Source organism: Octopus sinensis, linkage group LG5 (assembly GCF_006345805.1).
Source record: "Octopus sinensis linkage group LG5, ASM634580v1, whole genome shotgun sequence".
NCBI lineage: Eukaryota > Metazoa > Mollusca > Cephalopoda > Octopoda > Octopodidae > Octopus > Octopus sinensis.
The window spans coordinates 18,265,997-18,292,633 of NC_043001.1; the positions used below are offsets into that span (position 1 = coordinate 18,265,997).

The window sequence follows — 26,637 nt, forward strand, 5'->3', positions numbered from 1 at the left end:
GCGGCACTGGTAACGACCTCGCTGAAATGTTTTTTCATGTGCCACCAGCACAAGTGCCAGTAAGGTGACGCTACATATAAACATATATTCTTTTACTCTTTTATTCTTTTACTTGTTTCAGTCATTTGACTGCGGCCATGCCGGAGCAATGTCTGAATTAAATAGTATTAATTAAATATCTATCACGGCTGGTCTTACCAATCAGTTTCGCATGAAATCAAATAATGGAGGCAACAAACCATTTATACAATATATGATCGTCAGAGATAGCCAATGTGGCAGAGGAAATGGCAATGGTCTCTTAGACAACTCAAGACGTATATATATATATACACACACACACACATATATATCTATATATACATACATACATACACACACACACACACACACACACACCACACACACATATATATATATATATATATATATATATAATATATATATAAATTTTTAAATAAAATTTTATCCTTATATTAGAAGTAAATTAATTCTCATTCACTTCAGGACTGGTTAAGCACCTGCGTGCATTTACTGACCGACTACATTTGTGCCGAAGTTTGCTATGGAATTTCAATTTGGGTATATTTGGGGTACTCAAATGTATTCAAGACTTTGCATCAGCTTTTCCGGGGCATGTCCAAGTATTTCATTTATTTCTTTTTGTGTTCCTTGCTGATGAAGGAAAAATCCTTTTTGGATTAATCCAGAAATCGGAACCGATTTGGCGATAACTATATTTTTATGAGTTTCTGTCAGCTTGCTTTCCTCATTTCGACACATTGTGTAGTAATACAAGGGAAAATATTTTATTTGGCTAGACAATTTAGCATCTATTTTTCAGCATCTTGGCAAAGAATAATTTGTTTTCTTTGCCATTATTTATAATTATATACATACATACATACATACATATATATATATTTTTTTTTGTATGTGTAATATAACAATGTTAGACAAATACCATTGGTTTCATATCTTGATGGTTAGCGTGATCTAGACATAACATGAGTTCCTCTTAGCAATAACTGTTCTCTACAAAAGTTGTTTTTAAAAACAACCATCTAGATATGAAACCAAAGGCATTTCTCTAACATTGTTACATTACTTGTACAAAAATAGCTACTCTATAAATTATAGAATATGCTCTTTAACTGACTTATGAACTTAGAATGAAGATATATCAACATTTTTTCTCTGCCTCAAGACACATTCCTAACACGCCAGTTGAGTTCAATTCGTCTAAGTCGAAAGACGCCTGTTGTGATGTCCTGTTCTTCTTCTTATTATTATTATTGTTTTTTCGTATTATTTTTGTATTCATATTCGTGTAATATCGTCCGTTTTTCTGTCCTTGTTTCGTATACATTTGAAGCTTTTTTCCAAGGAATATAATGCGCTTAGCTTAGTTTTCCTTGGGGCTGGCTGGATTGGAGCAATCTCAAGATTAATCAGCCGAAATTGCAAGGATGATCCAGTTCTTGACTGAAGATTGAAGGCTTCGAATGACCAGTCTGTGTTTTTTGTATTGTCTTCTAAATGTTTTGCGTTCTTGTCCCAGTTTGTATTTTTATAAATATATATATATATATATATATATCTTCATTATAAGTTCATAAGTCAGAAAAAGAGCATGCCCTATAATAAATAGAGTAGTTGCTTATTCTATATTTTTTGTATTTTTTAATATTTTTTTATATATGATTTTTACCTGGTGTTTGTTGTTTTGACATTTGAAAGCCATGGTATCATTTATATGTCATGAAGTGTAGAAGCATGGATATATAAAGTTCGTTAACCTGAATTCAATGTTTGTATTATTGATATGTGTCTCTGGCTCAATATCATTTGAAAAGTTCTCTCATTCACCTTTTTCAAACAAAAAAAAAAAGTAATTTATAATTTACTTCTTGTTATATATTGATATACACATATATGTGTGTGTGTGTGGGGGGGTAAATAAAATGAGACAACAAAGCCAAGGGTGTGTGGAATTTTCAGGACATGTAAAATGCAAACCAAAGCACAAACACAAACACTACCAGATACTCACCCAAAATGAATTGTAACAGTTCTCACCTGGAGATTGTAGTGGCTTGAAACTTGTAACGTAAGATAACAATTCAGTTTTAATAGACTATATACACATGTGTTGATCAAAGCCTTGGTAATAGGCATGAGCATGGCAGTGTAGTAAGAAGCTTGCTTCCTAGTTCTATGGTCTTGTGTTCAGTCTCATAGTATGGCACCATGAGTAAATGTCTTCTATAGCCCAAGGCCTTGTGAGTGCATTTCTAACACTTCAGCTTTAATAGACTATATCAGTGGTTTTCAACCAGGGTTCCGCCAGTACAGTCTAGGGGTTCTGCAAGAAGTTACAAAACTGCTAAAATTGGCAGTAATTTTTAATTCTCCTGTGCAGATATGTGTGCATAAGACTATTAAATTATTGCACAGTGGAATGTTTCCTTGGGGTTCCGCTCCAACAAAAAGTTTGAAAAGCACTGGACTATATACACATGTGTTGATCAAAGCTTTAGTAATGGGCACAAGCATGGCTTTGTAGTAAAGTTTCAGGTGTGGAAGCAAGGATTAGAATTGAAGGGCCTTAAAGTCAACCTAACTAAAACCAAAGTCCTAATAAGTAGGAAGGCAGGTAAAAAACAAATCCCTTCAGGTAGTTGGCCCTGCTCGGTCTGTAGAAAAGGCATAGGTAGAAACTCCATAAGATGTACCCAGTGTAAGCTATGGGCACATAAGAGGTGCAGCTGTATCAAAGGAAGGCTAACTGGGAAGATAGTGTTTGCATATGGCAGATGCTCAGGAGCAATAAACACTGAAAATCTGCAGAGGACAACTTCTGCCACATTCCAGGGAGAAAAACTAGAAGTAGTTGATAGCTTCTGTTACCTAGGGGACCAAGTTAGTAGCGGGAGTGGATGCTCTGAAAGTGTAGCTGCTAGAATAAGAATGACCTGGGCAAAGTTTAGAGAACTCCTACCTCTGCTGGTGACAAAGTGCCTCTTGCTCAGAGTAAAAAGTAAACTGTATGACACATGTGTACAAACAGCCATGCTACATGGCAGTGAAACAGGGGCTATGACTGCTGAGGACATGTGTAAGCTTGCAACGAATGAAGCCAGTATGCTCCACTGGATGTGTAATGTCAGTGTGTATACATGACAGAGTGAAAGCGCCCTGAGAGAAAAGTTGGATTTAAGAAGCATCAGATGTGGTGTGCAAGAGAGACGACTGTGCTGGTATGGTCGTTTGTTGTGAATGAATGAGGACAGCTGTGTGAAAAAGTGTCACATCCTAGCAGTTGAGGGAACCCGTGGAAGAGGTAGACCCAGGAAGACCTGGGATGAGGTGGTGAAGCACGACCTTCAAACATTGAGCCTTACCGAGGCAATGACTAGTGACCGAAACCTTTGGAGATATGCTGTGCTTGAGAAGACCCAACAAACCAAGTAAGACCATAACCTGTGGCCTATGTCTGTCGATGTAACCAGCCCACTTATGAGTACCTCTCATTCATTGGACAATAAATTGTGCTTGTGAAGACCTGTTGAGGCAAGCGGAAAAAAAAAAATTCAAAATCAAAATTGCTGATGTGGCTGATGATACTACTGCCTGATTGGCACTCATGCCAGTGGAACGTAAAAAGCACCATTCAAGCGTGATCATTGCCAGTGTCACCTTGCTGGCACATGTGCCGGTGGCATGTGAAAAACAACATTCGAGCGTGGTCGTTGCCAGTGCTGCTAGACTGGCTCCCATGTAATAAGCTCGTAAAAAACACCTTTTGAGCATGGTCGTTGCCAGAACCGCCTGACTGGCCCTCATGCCAGTGGCACGTAAAAAGCACCCACTACACTATCAGAGTGGTTGGCGTTAGGAAGGGCATCCAGCTGTAAAAACTTTGCCAGATTAGATTGGAGCCTGGTGCAACCTTCAGGCTCGCCAGTCCTCAGCCAAACCGTCTAACCCATGCCAGCATGGAAAGCGGACGTTAAACGACGATGACGACGATGATGATGATATATACATTATATATATATGTTCGTGTGTATATGTCTTCATTATGTACCAGATTCTGCGAAAGCATCATTCACAACATTCCTTTTCTGAAATAGATACAACAGAATGGGAATGGCTGTCCTGGAGAGAATGGTTTCAAACATCCATCTCACTGTGCAATGCAGTTAATTTGGAAGGAGAGAGAAAGAGAGAGAGAGAGAGAGAGAGAGAGAGAAGAGAGAGAGTGAGTGAGAGGGGAGATTGACACAGACAGACAGAAGACAGATAGACGACAGACACAGAGAGAAAGAGAGAGAGAGAGAAAGAGACAGAGTGACAGAGTGTGGGAGAGACAGGGAGAAACACAGACAGACAGACACAGAGAGAAAGAGAGAGAGAGAGAAAAAGACAGACAGACAAAGAGAGAAGAGAGAGAGAATGAGTAGCGGACATACACACACATATGTAGTCACTCACACATACACACATGTATGCATAAATGTAACGTATGTACATTTCTATTTCTCTCTCTCCCTCTCATTATCTGTCTGTCTATCTATCTATCTATCTATCTATCTATCTATCTATCTATCTATCTATCTATCTGTCTATCTATCTATATATCTATATCTATATATATATATATATTTATATATATATATTATATGGAGAAGAAGGGTCTGGAAGCTTAAAGCCCCTGCGAATGGACAGAGATTTAGAGATATGTTACTTGAAGCCTTTGACGAAGTGGAAGGGGGTATAGCTACACATGGGGTAGAAGACAACTGGACGTTTCTGAGGGACAACCTGCTGAAAGCCGCTGACCAGATCTGTGGCTGGTGCAAAGTCCCCTTAAGACCCAAAATAACGTGGTGGTGGAACAATATTGTTGACAGGGCTATTAGACAAAAGAAACAGGCTTGGAAGGCTGGAAGAACGGTGGTGTGGCAGGGAAGGGTATCACTGCCAGAAGGGAAGCTAGGAGACAGGTCTATCTAGCCAGAGGGGAAGCAGATAGAGAAAATTTGCCAATGTCCTGCCCGTGAGGTATTTCGTGTTGCAAGACAGTGTGTGAGAGAGAATCGTGATGTGGTAGGAGAGAAATGTGTCGCATGGAGGATGGTTCACTTGCGCTAAATGAGGATGCAAAGAGAGAAGCTTGGAGACGCCACTATGAAAGGTTACTGAATGAGGAAAATGAATGGGATAAAGAGAGTCTGCCGAATGTTGACCCTACAGAGGGACCAGCTATCCGAGTTGATAGTTCCGTGGTAGCTAAGGCAATTAGAAGCATGAAGACAGGGAAAGCCCCAGGCCCATCAGGAATACTACTGCAGAGATGCTCAAAATATCTGGCAGTGTCGGCTATAACCTAGTCACCCGTATAGTCAACCAGGTGATACATGAAGGAGTCATACCCAATGACTGGTGCAGCAGCATACTAGTCAACTGCTACAAAGGTAAGGTGTTGCCCTAGATACAAATAATTACAGAGGTATCAAGCTGTTGGATCAAGTAATGAAGTTACGGGGAGAGGTCATAGCCCAACTAATTAGAGAGAGAGTTAGTTTAGATGAGATGCAGTTTGGGTTCGTGCCAGGAAAAAGTACCACTGATGCTATATTCCTGGTAAGGCAGCTGCAGGAGAAATACCTAGCCAAAGATAACCCCTGTACCTGGCTTTCGTTGACATGGAGAAAGCTTTTGATAGGGTCCCCCGATCCCTTATCTGGTGGTCAATGAGGAAACTAGGGATAGATGAATGGCTGGTGAGGACTGTGCAAGCCATGTACAGAGATGCCGTAAGTAAGGTTAGGGTTGGCAACATGTACACAGAAGAATTCAAAGTAGAGTTGGGGTCCACCAGGGTTCAGTACTCAGCCCCCTCCTATTTATCATAGTACTCCAGGCAATTACGGAGGAATTCAAGACAGGCTGTCCCTGGGAGCTCCTCTACGCTGACGACCTTGCTCTTATTGCTGAGTCACTATCAGAACTGGAGGAAGTTCCAGGTGTGGAAGGAGGGTTTAGAATCAAGGGGCCTTAGAGTCAACCTAGCTAAAACCAAAGTACTAATAAGTAGAAAGGTAGACAATCCACAAATATCTTCAGGAAGATGGCCCTGCTCGATCTGTAGAAAAGGTGTAGGTAGAAACTCTATAAGATGTACCCAGTGTAAGCTATGGACACATAAGAGGTGCAGCAATGTCAAGGTAGGCTAACTGGGAAGATAGTTTTTGTATGTGGCAGATGCTCGGGAGCATTAACCTCCGAAAATCTGCAGAAAACAACTTCCGTCACTTTCCAGGGGAAAAACTAGAAGTAGTTGATAGCTTCCGTTATCTAGGTGACCAAGTCAGTAGTGGGGGTGGGTGCGCTGAAAGTGTAACTGCTAGAATAAGAATAGCCTGGGCAAAGTTAGGGAGCTCTTACCTCTGCTGGTGACTAAGGCCTCTCGCGCTCAGAGTAAAAGGCAGACTGTATGATGCGTGTGTACGAACAGCCATGCTACATGGCAGCGAAACATGGGCTGTGACTGCTGAGGACATGCGTAAGCTCGTGAGGAATGAAGCCAGTATGCTCCGATGGATGTGTAATGTCAGTGTACATACTCGACAGAGCGTTAGCACCTTGAGAGAAATGTTGTACCTAAGAAGCATCAGTTGTGGTGTGCAAGAGAGACGATTGCGCTGGTATGGTCATGTGGCGAGAATGGATGAAGATAGGTGTGTGAGAAAGTGCCAATCCCTAGCAGTTGAGGGAACCCGTGGAAGAGGTAGACCCAGGAAAACCTGGGAGGTGAAGCACGACCTTCGAACTTTAGGCCTCACTGAGGAAATGACCAGAGACCGAGACCTTTGGAAATATTCTGTACGTGAGAAGACCAGGCAGACAAGTGAGCCCAGCCCACTTATGAATGCCTTTCCTCCCTTGGACACAAAGACCGGTTGAGGCAAGCGAAGTCGATATAGACCTCATCCGACGACAGACACCCATCCCAACCCCCCATGCTTGCGAAGACATGTTGGGGCAAGCGAAATCGAAATCGAAATCGAAACCGAATTGAACCAGCCAGGATCCCTGGCCTGGTGGTACGTAAAAAGCACTATCCGACTCGGGGCCGTGGCACGTAAAATACTCCAATGCGACCGTACGACAGGCACCCATGCAACCCCCTTTGCTTGTGAAGACATGTTGGGGCAAGCGAAATCGAAATCGAATTGAACCAGCCAGGATCCCTGGTCTGGTGGTACGTAAAAAGCACTATCCGACTCGTGGCCGTGGCACGTAAAATACTCCAATGCGACCGTACGACAGGCACCCTTGCCAACCCCCTTTGCTTGTGAAGACATGTTGGGGCAAGCGAAATCGAAATCGAATTGACCAGCCAGGATCCCTGGTCTGGTGGTACGTAAAAAGCACTATCCGACTCGTGCCGATGCCAGCACCACCTCGACTGGCTTCCGTGCCGGTGGCACATAAAATACACCAATCTGACCGTGGCCGTTGCCAGCCCCGCCTGGCACCTGTGCAGGTGGCACGTAAAAAGCACCCACTACACTCACGGAGTGGTTGCGTTAGGAAGGGCATCCAGCTGTAGAAACATTGCCAAATTAGACTGGAGCCTGGTGCAGCCTTCTGGCTTCCCAGAACCCCGGTCGAACCGTCCAACCCATGCTAGCATGGAGAACGGACGTTACGACGATGATGATGATATATACACACATACATATATATACACACATACATATATATACACACTCATACATATATATACACACACATACATATATATTGAAAGAGGAAGTTGAAAATATTTTTTCAGTATTATTTATTCACCATTACACATGTTTCATTTGCTTCCTGTTTCAATATATAATTATCCTGCAAATAATATTCCCAGAATTTTCAGCTCTGATATATACCTCATATAATTATTATAACAATGACATATTGAATTGTAATACTGGAATAAGCAGATGAGCTTCAAGCGGTCACAGCTTAGATTTTAAACCTACCTACATGATATATATATATGATTGATTGATTGATTCTAGTTTCAGCTCATGAGCTGTGGCCATGTAATAATAAAATATTAGGGAATAAATCCAAACTTACAGGGAAAAATCAGATTTAGGATTAAATCCAATTTTATAGTATAAATATATTATATTATATTATATTAAATTAGAGATAAAACCACTATTAGGCAAATCAAACAATGAAAAACATAAGCCAATACATAAAATTAATTAATTTATATTATTTTAAATATATATATCAAAAGTATTAAAAGTTTAATAAAAGATAATATATATATATAATAACAAATTAATAAATAAAACATATGCATATAAACATACATATATGTACGTACCTACATCTACATGTATATATACATGCATATATGGGTACAGGACACCAAAAAAAACGTCGAACACAATGAGAAACGAAAACATAAACACAAAACCAAGGAAATGGACATTTTTCTTAAACAAGAGAGAGAGAGAGAGAGGTAGAGATACACACATATATGTGCACACATGCATACATATAAATATATAGGCATGTGTGTGTGTGTATGAGTGGGTATTTATGAATAATTATGCATATATGAGCATACAAACATACATGTATCTGCATATATATACACACACACACACACACACATATACATGATCAGACTGGAGCCTGGTGCAGCCTCCTGGCTTCCCAGACACTGGTCGAACCGTCCAACCCATGCTAGCATGGAAAACGGACGTTAAACAATGATGATGATGATGACATATATATACATATATATATATTTATGTATATATACATATATATATATTTACATGTATATATAAATGCATACATACACACATGCACACACACACACACACATACACACAAACACACACACACATATATGGATGGATATACATATAATATTTTTTATTTAAATACACTAACCACTACACACATATATATATATATATATATATATATATAATATATATATATATGAATGTATGTATGTATGTATATATATATACATACACACACATATACACACACACACATACATACTTGCAGTCTGTACTGTAATATAGAAATACTTTGGTAGGTAGCTGAGCTGGTTGATTCAGTTTCTATTTTAAATACACATAAAAAGTAAGGTTATATGACTTATTTGGATAGTTGACCCAAATATATACATGTTCACAGAATAACGTTTTGCAAATAGTTGCGGAAAAAGAAGCAAATTCCTTGATTTTGTTGCACAACGAATAAGAAATACAAATCATTTGATATAATGCATATAATACAACTTGTTACATGTCAATGAGCAATACATGTATATATAGAAATGGGTGTGTACATACATTCATACACAAACGCATACACACACATGCATACACATACATATACATATATACATACATACATACATACATGTATATATATATACACACACACACACACACACACATATATATATATATATATATATATATATATATATGCATACACACACACACACACCACACATATATATATATACATACATACATACATGTAATATATATACACACACCACACACACACACATATATATATATATATATATATATATATATATATGCATACACACACACTCACACATACATATACATATATACATACATACATACATGTATATATATATACACACACACACACACACACATATATATATATATGCATACACACACACTCACACATACATATATATATATACATATGTGTGTATTACTCTTTTATTTGTTTCAGTCATTTGACTGTGGCCATGCTGGAGCACTGCCTGTTTAGTTGAATAAATTGACCCCAAGCTTTGTAAGCTTAGTACTTATTCTATCAGTCTCCTTTGCTGAACCGCTAAGTTATAGGGGACACAAACACACCAGCATCAGTTGTCAAGTGATGGTGGTGGGACAGACACAGACACACAAACATATACATACATACACACACACACACACACACACACACATATATATATGTATATATATATATATATATATATATAATATATATATATATATATATATATATAACATAAGGGGGATCAGCCATCTGAATGTGGCTAGGGACAGGGCGGGGTAGTGGGGGTGTTACTGATGCACTACATACAGACCGGTTTCGAGGTATTTGCCTCTTATCAACGCATGGTAAGCACCGTTCTTCGTTGAGGGACTTCCTCTACAGGCTGGATATATATGGATTTTCACAGTAACCACAGTCACTGATGTAGAAAAACCGTTCGACAACAATAATAAATCTCTGAGCGAGATATAAACAGTAACTGCTCTATTTATTATATATATATATATATATATATATATATATATATATACACATCAGTTTGCTTTCAGTTTCCGTCTACCAAATCCATTCACAAGGCTTTGATCGGCCCAAGGGTACAGGAGAAGACACTTGCCCAATGGGCCATGCAGTAGGACAGAACCCGGAACCATGTGTTTGGTAAGCAAGCCACTTACCAAACAACAACTCCTGCACCTATATATATATACATATGTATATATATATATATGTATGTGTATATATATATATATATATATATATTATATATATATATATATAATATATATATATATATATATATATATATATATATATATATATATATATATATATATATATAAAAGAAGACCTGCATATCACAACAGAATTGAGATCTTAAAGTCAAGGTGTTTCATAAAAACACATATTGCCTGCAGCAGACCCAAAAGTGCCACCCAGGGCAAACCACCTGGGGTGGACCACCCAGAGCAGACCTCTTCAGACTACTGCTTATGATGTGGGGGGTAACTCCACAAAATCTGCTCCAAACACACACACACACACACATGGAAGGGCATCCAGCAGTAGAAACTATACCAAAGCAGACACTGGAGCATAATGCAGTTCTCGACTCACTGGACCCTTGTCAAACATTGCCAGCATGGAAGAAGGACATTAAATGATAACATTAAATGATGACAATGTTGATGACAATGACGATGACAAAGGTGGTGGTGATGATACTTAATAACCTCCTATAAGTTTCCATTTGCCAAATCCAATCACATGGTTTTAATTGGCTTGGGGGCTATAGTAGAAAACACTTTCCCAAAGTGCCATCAAATGGGACAGAACCTGAAACCATGCATTTGTGAAATGAATTTCTTAAGTACATCGCCACCCCTGTGTGTAGAACCACATTATCTAAAATGTTCTTTTATCTTATTTAAAAGAAGAAAATATGATTTCAGGAAGATTTAGCTACTATTTCTAATGGACCAAGCAGAGGCTTCTTTACTGGTTGTATGAGGTATAGTGTGTGAGATTAGGAGAGAATACCTGCTACCAGTGGAGCCAACTGCATTATCAGCAATAAGCCTTCACACTGAAGTATGGTGAATAAAGCTATTGAGAAGATGAGAGCAAAAGTGGTTAGTGAGTTGCTTAGAGTATTAGGTTATACAGGAACTATACTAGTTATTAATTTAATTAATTATTTATGTCAGTATTATCATAAACTGCTTCAACTCCAAAGGGGTTGCACTGGAAAGAGAATTTTTTTTTTAAAGGCTTCAAACTGATGGAACTAGGTTGCAAAAGCTGTTGAGAGAATTTTAAAATATGTGCAAGCGAATAAACAGTTTGGATTTGTGCCAGCATGCATCTACAGAGATGCCAAGTTTCTAGTAATTCCACTACAAGCAAAGTTATCTGCTAAGAAAAAAAAATTATTTTATTTCTCTACCATTGATACCGAGAACGTAGCCTGGTGGCTGATGAGAAGATCAAGAGAGGATTAATGGCTTGTTAGTGATTTAGTAAAGAAACTTAGCACATAAAAAGGTGCTCGTTAAACTTTTGTTTCTTATTCTGTTATATTTATTATAATTCTTTTAACCCTTTAACATTGGTCCAAATGTTCTGCCTAATTTATTTTCAATTCTGCCATATCTGGCCTATCACACTAACCCTGCAATATCATTCTTGAAGCTACAACATAATGCATGATTAAATTAAATCTTGAAGCTACAACATAATGCATGATTAAATTAAAGCAATGTGAATAAAAAAGCATTACATTTGACAGAAGAACCTGAATGCTTGGTTTTTTTATATCATTACGGGAAAACATTTTTTTATACACACGCTGATATAAGTTGAACCCCTTATTCACATAATCACCAAATCTGGAACTTACCTATGGTCTATCCATAGCACTTATTCAGCATTACCTGACACCTTTGGGTCTCACTGACACCATTACCTCTCATAACCTCCCCCTCTCTCTCTCTCTCTCTTTCTGTATATATATATATATATATATATATATATATATATATATATATATTATATATATATATATATATATATATATATAATATATATATATATATATATATGAGCGTGGCCGTCTGCCAGCCTCGTCTGGCACCTGTGTCGGTGGCACATAAAATCACCCACTACACTCTCGGAGTGGTTGGCGTTAGGAAGGGCATCCAGCTGTAGAAACACTGCCACATCTGACTGGCCTGGTGCAGCCTTCGGGCTTCCCAGACCCCAGTTGAACCGTTCAACCCATGCTAGCATGGAAAGCGGACGTTAAACGATGATGATGATGATGATGATGATGGAATAAAAAGTTTTGACTGGTACAACAATGTACTATAATACAAACAATAGGCTGTATACCTGTTGTAATTTAGACATCCATAGTTATAAGGTGGCGAGCTGGCAGAATTGTCAGCACACCGGGCGAAATGCATAGCGGTATTTCGTCTGCCACTACATTCTGAGTTCAAATTCCACCAAGGTCGACTTTTCCTTTCATCCTTTCAGGGTCGATTAAATAAGTACCAGTTATGCACTGGGGTTGATATAATTGACTTAATCCGTTTGTCCGTCCTTGTTTTTCCTCTCTGTGTTTAGCCCCTTGTGGGTAGTAAAGAAATAGGTATTTCGACTGCTGCTACATTCTGAGTTCAAATTCCACCGAGGTCGACTTTTCCTTTCATCCTTTCAGGGTCGATTAAATAAGTACCAGTTATGCACTGGGGTCGATGTAATCGACTTAATCCGTTTGTCCCCTCTGTGTGTAGTCCCTTGTGGGCAGTAAAGAAATAAGAAATAAGAAGAATCTGAATGCTAAAGGGTTAAAGGTGATGAACTAGCAGAATCATTAGGGTATGGGACAAAATCCCTTGGGTAGTTGTTCCAGCCCTTAACATTCCAACTTCGAATCCTGTCGCGGTCAACTTTGCCTCTTATCCTACTAATTAATTGATGGGGTTTTCCAGCTCATTCTGAACCGAGCTTGAAAGATGATGTCCTTCAAATTGCCTGAAATTTTCATAAGTAAAGTAATCCTTATACCCATTCAATCCTGAATATTTCAGCCCCTAACTTATGTGTATGGTTCTGATTTTATGGATTTATGAATCCTGACATTTATTTCAGTTGAAAACCTGAGAATCAGTCTATAAGTAGATGCAATTTATGATAATTTATGATAATGGTATGTGAAGATATTTCAGCCAAAAATCAAGATGTTTCAGTGAAGTTGATGCATAAAGCTACAGTGTACTTAGTTTTTCAGTATAATTTTACTTCAAGATCTCTAGGTCATATACTGTCAACATAACATGACAGTCCCGTAAAGGGAATTACACCACCACTATTTAGCCCTAGGAAGCATCGACACTTTCTGTCAGCCTTGACACATTTCCTGTGTCCTTATATATTTACGAAGGGGATACAAGCACCTTCAACAGCTAGGCCTGCATTTAGAAATTTAATATTTCTAATTTTGGTGATCACTGAAAATATATATATATATATATTTACGAAGTCTAGACAGGTATCTTCAGCTAGCAGGCATTGCTACTCCAGACTGATGACAGGCAAGACCCAGAAACATGCATGTCTCTAGATGCAGGCTTAGCTGTTGGGGGTACTTGTCTCCCTTTCGTAAATATATAAGGACACAGGAAATGTGTCAAGGCTGACAGGAAGCGTCAATGCTTCCTAGGGCTACGGGACTGTCATGTTAAGTTGACAGTATACAACCACTCTATTGCTCCACCACCGCTCATGTCTCTCTGAGATATTTAGAAATTCAATATTTCTAATTTTTAGGTCAGTTTATTGCTTATTTTAGAAGCAAATGACTTTCAGTTAAGAGTTGAAACCATTTTTATCTGAAAATCATCCATGTTCTATTGATATTTTCAAAAAGTCCTTTTGGAAAAAAATGGCTCCACATTGGATTTCTGGGGGTCAAACATGGTAGATTTGAGCCTTGGGTCACTATTCAATGATTAATATTCCAGATCTAAATATTTTCAAAGTCTTAATTTTGGTAATATAATATACATTGATTTCTACTTTCAGACTGTAATTAGCTTAATTGCCTGGAACTATAATAATGGATGCTAAAATCTCCCAAAATCTCCTAAAATCTCCCAAAATCTCACTTTTTGAACTTTTTTCTGATTTTTAGAACTGCATTGAAAACAATTGAGATATTTATGATCTGTCATAATAATTTATTTGTAATAATAATGTATAATAATTTGTAATAATTTATTTGTAATATATTCCTGAAGTGGTGGATGCACATGGGCTAGTGGTTAGAGCAGTGGATTCGCAGTTGAGGGATCGCGGGTTCAAATCTCAGACCGGGTGATGTGTGTGTTTTTGAGCGAAACACCTAAGCTCCACATGGCTCCGGCTGAAGGTAATGGTGAACTTCTGCTGACTCTTTCATCACAACTTTCTCTCACTCATTCCCCCGGTAGCTTGCAGCTCTCCTGCGACGGACCGGCGTCCCATCCAGGTGAGGAACCTATACACCAAGGAAACCAGGAAACCGGCCCTTATGAGCCAGACATGGCTTAAGAAGGAGCAAACATATTCCTGAAGTAGGTTGCATGTACAAAGTTTCAAAGTTTGAAAATGTCTCAATATTGAGATATTAGAGGTTCATTATGGCTCCAAATTTAACAAAATCCTCAAACACTCTCGTAGTGGTTGGCATTAGGTAGGGCATCCAACTGTAGAAACACTGCCAGATCAAACTGGAGCCTGGTGCAGCCTCCTAGCTTCCCAGACCCCGGTTGAACTGTCCAACCCATGCTAGCATGGAAACGGACGTTAAACGACGATGGTGATGATGATGAATTTAAAAAATATACAGTACAGTTTCTACTTTGCGGATTTTCATCTATTGCTAGGGGTTTTGGAACGTAGTACCTGTGATAGCTGAAGGATTACTGTATGTACTGCTGAAGCTACTACAAAAATATAACAGGTTGCTTTTGTAGACATTAAATGGCTATGAAGGTCCATCCAAGTATGATAGGAATCAAAGGGATGTATAGGTAAAAAAAACAAAAAAATTGTTGACAATAGGCGCAGGAGTGGCTGTGTGGTAAGTAGCTTGCTTACCAACCACATAGTTCCAGGTTCATTCCCACTGCGTGGCACCTTGGGCAAGTGTCTTCTACTATAGCCTCGGGCCGACCAAAGCCTTGTGAGTGGATTTGTTAGACGGAAACTGAAAGAAGCTCGTCGTATATATGTATATATATATATATATATATATATATGTGTGTGTGTGTTTGTGTGTCTGTGTTTGTTCCCCTAGCATTACTTGACAACCGATACTGGTGTGTTTGCGTCCCCGTTACTTAGCAGTTCAGCAAAAGAGACCAATAGAATAAGTACTGGGCTTACAAAAAAGAATAAGTCCCGGGGTTGAGTTGCTCGATTAAAGGCGGTGCTCCAACATGGCCGCAGTCAAAATGACTGAAACAAGTAAAAGAGTAAAAGAGAGTAACCACTGATTTAGAAAATTTTAAACAGTAATCGTGTATCATACTTACAAGCAGTCTCTGTGGCAGTTCCAGGTAGACTTGTATCAAAAGGGCAAAAATCAAACAGGTGAACTTTTAGTTACAATGGACACAGAGTCTGTCAACTTGAATGATTTCAAAAGTTCATATTCCAGCAACTATTCAGAATATTTAGCAACAAGAACATCTCACAGTTTCCAAATTACAAATATAACGAACAGTTGATTTGTATCTCCCTATCACATATAGAACTGTTTTGAACTTTACCAAAAAGAACCACACTATTAAAACAATATTTGTTTAGATTATCTAAATGCTGGAAAAAATAGCTCTTATCAATTTGATAAAAGAAATGTACTAGTATTGAGATAATCTGAATAGACATTGTTTTTGTTAATACAATTGTTTTTATGTTGTTTTTTTTGTTGTTGTTGTTGTTGAAGTACAAAAACAATTCTATCTCTGGTTTAGAGATTTAGCCTGGTCAAGAACCAGTTTTTAATCTTTCTCTTGGCTAGGAAGCAATTGTGATAATTTTGACTCATGAATCACAATTAGACAATGAAAAATCAAAAACTCTCATTAAAGAATAATGGATACGGGAGGAAAAAAAAAACCCCAAAAAATTATAAACATTCATCTAAATCTTCCTCTTCCTCCTCCTCGTCATCATCATTGTTGTCATCATTATCACTACCACCACCACCACCACCACCACCGCCGCACTCACCATCATGTTTTTTAATATTCAGTACCGCCAGACTGGGCCCCGTGCCAGTGGCACGTAAAAGCACCCACTAAACTCTCAGAGTGGTTGGCGTTAGGAAGGGCATCTGGTTGTAGAAACTTTGCCAGGTCAGATTGGAGCCTGGCACAGCCATCTGGTTCGCCAGTCCTCAGTCAAATCATCCAACCCATGCTAGCATGGAAAGCGGACATTAAACGATGATGATGATCATCATCATCATCTATACCAGCATGGGTTGGAAGGTTTAACAAGATCCGATGCTATCCGAGGACTGCATTGTGTAACAGTGTCTGCTTCAGTATAGTTTCTACAACTGGATGCCTTTCCTGTATACAATGCCAGATTAAAAGCCATACACCCCATATACGAATTTGAGGACAGTTATACACTTACACAAAAACGACTCTTAGAAACAGACAATAATACCTTTTTACTGAAAAAAGGTTTTACTCTTTTACTTGTTTCAGTCATTTGACTGTGGCCATGCTGGAGCACCGCCTTTAGTCAAGCAAATCGACCCCAGGACTTATTCTTTGTAAGCCTAGTACTTATTCTATTGGTCTCTTTTGCTAAGTTACGGGGACGTAAACACACCAGCATCGGTTGTCAAGCGATGTTGGGGGACAAACACAGACACACAAACACACACACACATATATATATACGACGAGCTTCTTTCAGTTTCCATCTACCAAATCCACTCACAAGGCTTTGGTCGGCCCGAGGCTATAGTAGAAGACACTTGCCCAAGGTGCCACACAGTGGGACTGAACCCGGAACCATGTGGTTGGTTAGCAAGCTATTTACCACACAGCCACTCCTACGCCTAGGAGGATAAGAATAAAATAAACATATTGTTTCATCATTTTATTCAATAAAATCTCCTTCAGCTTCAATAATGGCATGTAAAAGCACCCACTACACTCTCAGAGTGGTTGGCATTAGGAAGGGATCCAGCTGTAGAAATACTGCCAGATCAAATTGGAGCCTGGTGCAGCCATCTGGTTCGCCAGTCCTCAGTCAAATCATCCAACCCATGCTAGCATGGAAAGCAGACGTGAGGTCTGAATTGCCTGCATGTTAGGATCAAGTGGTCTGTGTTCATATTAGACATTACTCTGACTCCTGGAAGCTTTTAGGGATTCTTTGGTGTTATGAGGGGTCTCATTAACCTCTTTCTCAACTATGCTTCATACATAGTAGTCCAGTAGATTGAGATCTGGGGAGCTAGGAGGCCAAATGTTGGAGGTTATGTGGTCACGAAAATTTTCCACCATCCATTTCTGCATTGCTGTAGCCTTGTATGATGGTGCCAAGTCTTGTTGAAACACAGGTCTTCCGTTGCATTTATTATTGATCCATGGCTTAACCACTGTGTTCAGAACATCTATGTAGGCCACAGCGTTTACTCAAAGACATTGTGGAAAGAAGTGAGGCGACATCACATGTCCTTCATTGCTGACAGCCCCCCCAAACTATGACAGTTGCAGGAAATTTTGTATGCATTACTCTTAAAGCTTCTGAAGGGTCTGTACATAACCATCTGTCATTTCTTCTGTTTACTTTCTGATCTTGATCAAAGTTTTTCTCATCTGAGAAGAACCAAATGACATCTTTCTCTGCTGGGTTTTTAAGTTTGTTCAGGAGTCTTTCAGATCTCATTAAGCAATTTTCTTTCAATGCTTCTGACATGAAATGACCTTTTCTCATCGCATAAGATTTGTACCTGATGTCTTTGTGGACAACATTTCGGATTCTTCCTTTTGACACATGGTGTTCTTTTGCAACCAACCTCATGGATCTCATGGGATTATCATTAATGGTCTGCTTTACTTGTGGAATAAATTCTGGTGTTCTAATAGTATCAGTGCATCTACAATGTTTCTTACATTTTGATACTGGTGATACATTTCTGTCTTTAGCCTCTAACTCCTTGCAAATTTTGTAGACGAAAGATCTAGCAACTTTTAAAAATCGTGCTATCTCTAAATCGTTATGTTCAGCCTTTATAGCCATGATGACTGCATGCCTCTTCATTTCTTGTGTAATCATAGAGTCTACCATTCATAATTCTGAAATATAGAAAATATTAAGTTGATAAATATGCTGCTATAGTTAAATTAACGTATACCCACAAATACCTTATGCACCCCATATATGTAATTCAAAATATAAACAGAAATAAACCATAAAATAAAATTTAATTTTTCAAAATGAAACTAACCTAGTACTAAGATGGAAAATAATGTTTCTTTTTGTACACTTTATATCTGAAAAGCTTTCTCCTACTTTTTTTTTTTTAATTGCAAAATCTTTGATCAGATCCTCACTATGACACCGTGAACACTTCGAAATTATATTTCTGATCATATAAACATCATCATCATCGTCGTTGTTTAACATCTGCTTTCCAGATTTGAAGTAACCAATGTGGTGAAGGAAAGAGAGATAAAATATTGAGTTGTCCGGAAAGTTCATGTCAATTTTTAAAGGAAAGAAAAAGGCCAATAAATACTTGCCATTACATTTTTAAAGCCTAACCAGGCTCATGGGCCCAGTTTCTGGTTTCAATGGCGTATTTGTTCCCCAGCTGGACGGGACGCCAGTCCATCACAGCGTTACTCATTTTTGCCAGCTGAGTGGACTAGGGCAATAAAATGAAGTGTTTTGCTCAAGAACACAACACATCGCCTGGTCCAGGAATTGAAACCACAATCTTATGATCATGATGCTGACACCCTAACCACTAAGCCACACGCCTCCACCTGTATCAATTAGATTTGCTTTATCACAACTAGTGTGGTTACACAACAATAACTGGAAGTAATTGATTTAATTGGCTGCAATATGAAAAAATTCCTAAAAGTGTTGAATCCAAGTGTTTTTATAAGTCTGTCAAGCGGTTCTAGGATGTCCCATAAATCTTTTATGTGTAAACATTAAACTTTCCTGTCATCTGCCTGTTGGCTCTTCTGCAACTCAACTTGATTTCGAGCTGGGTCATCTGCAGCTGGAGAGGACCGACCAGGTAAAGGACCTGGGTATCTTGGTGGATTCTTCCTTTTCGTCTTCGGCCCAGTGCGTCCATGCTGCCAACAAAGCACGCGGAGTTCTGTTTTTGATTCGATGGTCATTCGGAATGCTTACAGCAGCCATATTCCTACCGCTCTATGTCACGCTGGTGAGACCCATATTGGAGTACGGGATTCAAGCCTCTTCTCCTTATCTCCTCAAAGACATACATCATCTCGAAAGAGTCCAGAAGCTGGCTACCCGCATGGTTCTTGGTCTCAAGCATTTGTCTTATGAAGAAAGGCTGAAGACGCTCGACCTTTATTCTCTAGAAAAACGCCGCCGCCATGGTGATCTCATTCTTGCTCACAACATCCTAAGCGGAAAGTGTAACCTCTCAAAAGAGCTGTTCTTCACTCCTGCTCCAGAGCGTCGGCTGTGGGGTCACTCTGAAAAGCTCTATCTGCGACGATTTCATCTCATTTGAAGGAGAGGGGCTTTCTCCATCTGGGTTGCAGATCCGTGGAATAAGCTGCCGGAGAAGATAGTGAAGATGCCAACGACTGCTCGGTTCAAAGTTTCCCTTGATCAGAAATGACCTGAACTCTTTGCATGAACACCACCCTGTACATAATTCCATGTCCCCTTACATGGCCTTGCGTTTTGCTTTTTGAGCCAAAAAATTAACTTAACTTAACTTACTATCACTGCTATCACAAAATGATGTCACAGATGGTTGGCTGGATATTACTAAATATAGTATTTATTAATCAACAGTGGTAATTATCTTTAGTTAATATTACTAAATATAAAGGTGACAAGCTGACTGATCATCAGTGTCATCATCATCATCATCCTCAGTTAACATTCACTTTCCATGCTGGCATGGGTTGGACAGTTTGACTGAAAACTGGTAAGTTAGGGAGCTGCACCAGGTTCCAATCTGATTCGGCATGGTTTCTACGGTTGGATCCCTTCCCAATGCCAACCACTCTAAGAGTGTAGTGGGTGCTTTTTATGTGCCACCAGCATGGGTACCATTGATGTGACACTAGCCACAACTACGATCTCACTCTGCTTGATGGGTCTTCTCAAGCAGTGTATATCACCAAGAGTCTTGGCCCAACATTCGAAGACCATGCTTCACCACCTTGCCCCATGTTTTCCTGGGTCTACCTCTTCCACAGGCTCCATCCATCATCAGAGTGCAGCACCTCTTTACACAGCTGTCCTCATCCATACACATCATATGACCATATCAGCACAGTCATCATTTGATGCCTCTTATGCCCAACTTTTCTCTCAAGACACTTACACTCTGTCGTGTATGCACACTGACATTACACACCCAACAAAGATTCATTTCTTACAAGCCTACCCATGTCCTCAGCGGTCACAACTCATGTCTCATTTCTGTGTAGCATGGCTTTTTGCACACAGGCATCATACAGTCTGCTTTTCACTCCGAGAGGCCCTTTTACACCATTTTCTTCCACTTCTAAGTTCATATTCTACCAAGGTTGGCTTTGGCTTTCATCCTTTTGGGGTTGATAAAATAAATACCAGTTGAGCACTGGGGTTGATGTAATTTCAAGCCTTGTACCCTTAGAAGAAAGAGCATTACCAAATAGAGTAAAATTATTTGCCAGCTGTTTTGGTTTTGGATCTTAAAAATTCCAGGATCGAATTCATGGAAGCCTGCATGTTACAACACTTTAAAATAATATCTTAAATGGCTGATTTTATTGCTAAAGTTTCATGAAAATATTTTAGCTTGCCTTTTGAGAATCTGGCAAGATTCTATCTCTTTCTTAGTATTATAAAACCTTGTGGATTTTAGAACACCTACTCTTCTTTATTATTTGTTGCTCCACATAAAAGCACGTACTGAAATCCACTTCAAATTTTCAAGATAATGGAAATAAATTGACGGGACCCGTATTGTATAGTAGTGCCCAAATCTACACGTAAAAGCTACCGCATGGGGGTTGTTGCCTAGACAAGGGTCAGCCACCCCTCTAAAAATCATACGTTTGAAAGTTGATAAGAATTATTTCAGATATCTAAATTTAGTAATTACGATAACATGCTTAAAAACATTAATTTTTAACACTTGGTAACCGATACACTAAGCTCAATGTTTTGTTTCCTTGTTTATCCCAATGACAGCTTTCATCAAATTGATCTATGATCAAAGATGTGGCCATCCATACATTATATATCTCTGAGTATATTATTATATGTCGGATCTTTTTCAATTACATCCAACCACTCTAAGTGTTTCAAATTTCCACCAGATTTTTGTACACTGACGTAACTTCTTTTTTTGCACATTTTCACCAGATATTTTAGAAAATATTCGGTTGAAAATTTGAAATAATTTAAGTGATTGGAAGAAATTTAGCAAGATCCATGAAATCTATTTTTTAAAAAAGGCGAAGTGTGATTGAGGGAAATTTGGTTGCTATTTCTAGCACGGAGGACTACTTATTGATTCTGCCACCCCGACAACTCCTACCTCACGCTTGTTACTGTGATCACATGTCACCTGTCATGTGACATGCCTATTTCCAAATTTAGATTTGTTTTCACTTTCTCTCTCTCTACAGAGTCTACATTCATAATTACAAGGGAAAGTGGAACAGCCCTTTGCACCCGTGACGTCATCTACGAACACCGTCTTATGACCCCCCCCGCAAACTGTTTTCCCGCCAAAATGTAAACCGACGTAGGAGGAAACAGCTAAGTAGCTTGAGCCTGTTTTGATTGGTTATAAGTGCCTAATCGATAACTGCTCTGAGCGAATTAATTAAAACAGGGAAAACTTTCCTGGGTTGACCTGGCTCTTAACGACAGCTTCCACCACTTTCGCTGCTGCTGCAACTACTACTACTGCTAATACCTATTTCTTTATTACCCACAAGGGGCTAAACATAGAGGGGACAAACAAGGACAGACATAGGTATTAAGTCGATTACATCGACCTCAGTGCGAAACTGGTACTTAATTTATCGACCCCGAAAGGATGAAAGGCAAAGTCAACCTCGGCGGAATTTGAACTCACAACGTAACGACAGACGAAATACCGCTAAGCATTTCGCCCGGCGTGCTAACGTTTCTGCCATCTCGCCGCCTAAACTACTGCTAATACCACTACTACTACCATCCCACCACCGCGACCGTCGTTGCTACTACTACTACTACTACTATCACCCCCACCCCCACCTCTCCTGGCACCGCAGCCGTCGTTACTGTTGCTACTACTACTACTACTACTATTGCTGCTACTACTACTACTACTACTACTACTACTACTACTACTACTTTATTTATTGAGAGCTAGTTAAAACTTACGTAGAGCAAAATTTGGCCCCCTAGACATAGGAGATCTTAAGGCTACTGCTCAATGTACCTGGTTGTACCTAGTCATTGTGCCGCCCCCGCTGAATTTTTTCCTCATAAATGTCTAAAAAAACGGATATTTTTTGACGAAATTTTCTGCAAATACCTTTCGAGTGGTGTAGATCACGATTATATCAGAATCTAATGTGAAAAATATTGGTGAGCGTGCACACATACATACTAATACACATGGTTCCGGGTTCAGTCCCAGTGCGTGGCACCTTGAGCAAGTGTCTTCTACTATAGCCTCGGGCCGACCAAAGCCTTGTAAGTGGATTTGGTAGACGGAAACTGAAAGAAGCCCATCGTATATATGTCTATATATACTGTATATATATGTGTGTGTGTGTCTGTGTTTGTCGCCCAATATCGCTTGACAACCGATGCTGGTGTGTTTACGTCCCCGTAAAAATTCGGCAAATAAGATGCCTCCCCGGCGGGGAATCGATCCCCGGTCTCCCGCGTGACAGGCGGGGATACTTACCACTATACTACCGAGGACAGCTGATGAAACCTTTTACTTATAAAATATCAAATAAATATATTAAAAAGTTTTAATTTAAAATATTTGCAATAAAAATAAGATGCCTCCCCGGCGGGGAATCGAACCCCGGTCTCCCGCGTGACAGGCGGGGATACTTACCACTATACTACCGAGGACAGCTGATGAAACCTTTTACTTACAAATATCAAATAAATATATTACGGCAAAAGAAACCGATAGAATAAGTACTAGGCTTACAAAGAATATGTCCTGGGGGTCGATTTGCCCGACTAAAGGCGGTGCTCCAGCATGGCCGCAGTCAAATGACTGAAACAAGTAAAAGAGTAAAAAGTATTACATTTATATCTACAAGACGAAACTTGAAATTTTGAAAAGAATGTGATTTGTTAGTATTTATGTCTATGCGCCCACCATTCTTCCTTTCTTTTTGTTCTTCCCATTAAATTATACTATAATCGTAAGCTACACAATCTAAAAGGTATTTAAAGAAAATTTCATTTTAAAAAATCCATTTTCTAAGTTATGAGGAAACAAAGTCATCCCGTGTGAATTTTTCGAAACTCCTCTCTCCTCCGAAAAACAAATTTATAACAAATTCCGATATAATTGTAATTTTCTCTATTTGAAAGGTTTGTGTAGAAAATTTCATCAAAGTATCTGTTTTTCTGAAAGTTATGAGGAAACAAAGTCGGTGGATGCTCTTGTGTAGGTATGCTGGTCTACTGATTTAAATAACCTAAGCATTTCGTTGGTTCTCTGCAAAAATTCCATTCAAAACTACGATGCATTATAGGAATTGATTCATATTATGACTGGTACATTATTTTATCGACCCTAGAAGGATAAAAGGCAAATTGACTTCAATGAAGCGAACAGCCATAACTAAAAAAGCCCAGAAAGAAAATTACAAAGAAAAAAAAAAAAAGGACACAATTTTAATTAGGAAAAAAGTCACTGAAAAAAAGTTACATTTTACCTGAATATTCTTTTCTACTCTAGGCTCAGGGACCGAAATTTTGGAGGAGGGGGTGCAGTCGATTAGATAGATCTCAGTACGCAACTGGTACTTAATTTATTGACTCCGAAAGGTTGAAAGGCAAAGTCGACCTGGGCGGAAGTTGAACTCAGAACGTCGCGGCAGACGAAATACCTATTTCTTTACTACCCACAAGGGGCTAAACACAGAGGGGACAAACAAGGACAGACAAGGGGGCTAAGTCGATTATATCGTCCCCAGTGCGTAACTGGTACTTAATTTATCAACCCCGAAAGGATGAAAGGCAAAGTCGACCTCGGTGGAATTTGAACTCAGAGATCTTTTCGCTTTGACCGGCAGATTTTAGGCCCGTCGTGCTAACGTTTCTGCCTGCTCACCACCATATTCTGAAACTAATATTCTTTTCTACTCTAGGTACAAAGCACGAAATTTTTGGGGAAGGGTACCTTTCGAAAATTTCATTAAAAATATCAATTTTTCAGAAAGTTATGAGGAAACAAAACCAACTCTTCTTCTCGCCCTTGGAAAAACTTCTTCATAAAAAATTCCGATCTACATCATCTGAAGCGTATTTGTAGAATATTCCATTACAAAAATATATCCATTTTCTGGAAATTATGAGGAAACAAAGACGTCGGGGTGGGGCGCACACTTGTGTAGGTATGCCCAGATGAAAACACCTTCTCGTGACATTAGACCTTCTGTGATTTTTTTGGTCTTTTAACATCTGGATTCTGACTAAATGCTGCAGGCATTTCCTCATCAATTCTCTAACGATTTTGTAGGGAATTAAGCTCTGGACAAAAAATAGGCATAAGCTATTATGTTTTCCCACAGCTCATTTTATAATTAGCCAAATCTCTCTATATATAAACCTGAAGTTGTCTGTGTATGGCAGGTTTGGTAGCCTTCAACTAACACTATCTCTCCTCTGAGACCCTGCGGTGCAAGTTGACCAAAATTGAGAGTATGATAAAAGAAGGCTTGCTCTTCATTTCGTAGAAGAAAAAATTCAAATTGGACCATGTTAACACCAAAAATTATTTACACAAAAAGGGTGCTTTTTTCTATGAAAATCCCTATATTTTACGATTTTTTGACTGTTGTGTCGCCATTTTTCGGCGTATTTCAACCAGAAAAATGTTCACTTAAAGAGAATAACATGCTACATAATGCAAAATCTTTACTTTTCAAAAATTCCAATTCTAAAGGGTCGAAACAAACTTGAGCAAGGCCGGGCTATGCTGCTAGTACTAAATAAATACATTAAAAAGCTTTAGTTTTAAATGTTTGCAATAAAATTACGATGTCTCCCCGACGGGGAATCGAATACCGGTCTCCCGCGTGACAGGCGGGGATACTCACCACTATACTACCGAGGACAGCTGATGAAACCTTTTACTTACAAATACTAAATAAATATATTAAAAAGCTTTAGTTTTAAATGTTTGCAATAAAATTACGATGCCTCCCCGGCGGGGAATCGAACCCCGGTCTCCCGCGTGACAGGCGGGGATACTCACCACTATACTACCGAGGACAGCTGATGAAAGCTTTTACTTATAAATATCAAATAAATACATAAAAAAAGTTTTAGTTTAAAATATTTGCAATAAAATTATGATGCCTCCCCGGCGGGGAATCGAATACCGGTCTCCCGCGTGACAGGCGGGGATACTCACCACTATACTACCGAGGACAGCTGATGAAAGCTTTTACTTATAAATATCAAATAAATACATAAAAAAAGTTTTAGTTTAAAATATTTGCAGTAAAATTAAGATGCCTCCCCGGCGGGGAATCGAACCCCGGTCTCCCGCGTGACAGGCGGGGATACTTACCACTATACTACCGAGGACAGCTGATGAAAGCTTTTACTTATAAATATCAAATAAATACATAAAAAAAGTTTTAGTTTAAAATATTTGCAATAAAATTATGATGCCTCCCCGGCGGGGAATCGAACCCCGGTCTCCCGCGTGACAGGCGGGGATACTTACCACTATACTACCGAGGACAGCTGATGAAAGCTTTTACTTATAAATATCAAATAAAT

General features: G+C 39.0%; 4 non-coding genes across 4 annotated transcripts; all 4 read right to left on the reverse strand.

The window, feature by feature from the left end:
• Positions 1–23,667: 23,667 nt before the first annotated feature.
• Positions 23,668–23,739, reverse strand: Trnad-guc. The gene has a single exon. It is a non-coding gene; the product is annotated as a tRNA-Asp (tRNA).
• A 2,310-nt stretch (positions 23,740–26,049) lies between these two features.
• Trnad-guc lies at positions 26,050–26,121 on the reverse strand. Its single transcript has one exon. It is a non-coding gene; the product is annotated as a tRNA-Asp (tRNA).
• Positions 26,122–26,367: 246 nt separating this feature from the next.
• Trnad-guc lies at positions 26,368–26,439 on the reverse strand. Its single transcript has one exon. It is a non-coding gene; the product is annotated as a tRNA-Asp (tRNA).
• An 87-nt stretch (positions 26,440–26,526) lies between these two features.
• Positions 26,527–26,598, reverse strand: Trnad-guc. Its single transcript has one exon. It is a non-coding gene; the product is annotated as a tRNA-Asp (tRNA).
• Between the last annotated feature and the right edge of the window lie 39 nt (positions 26,599–26,637).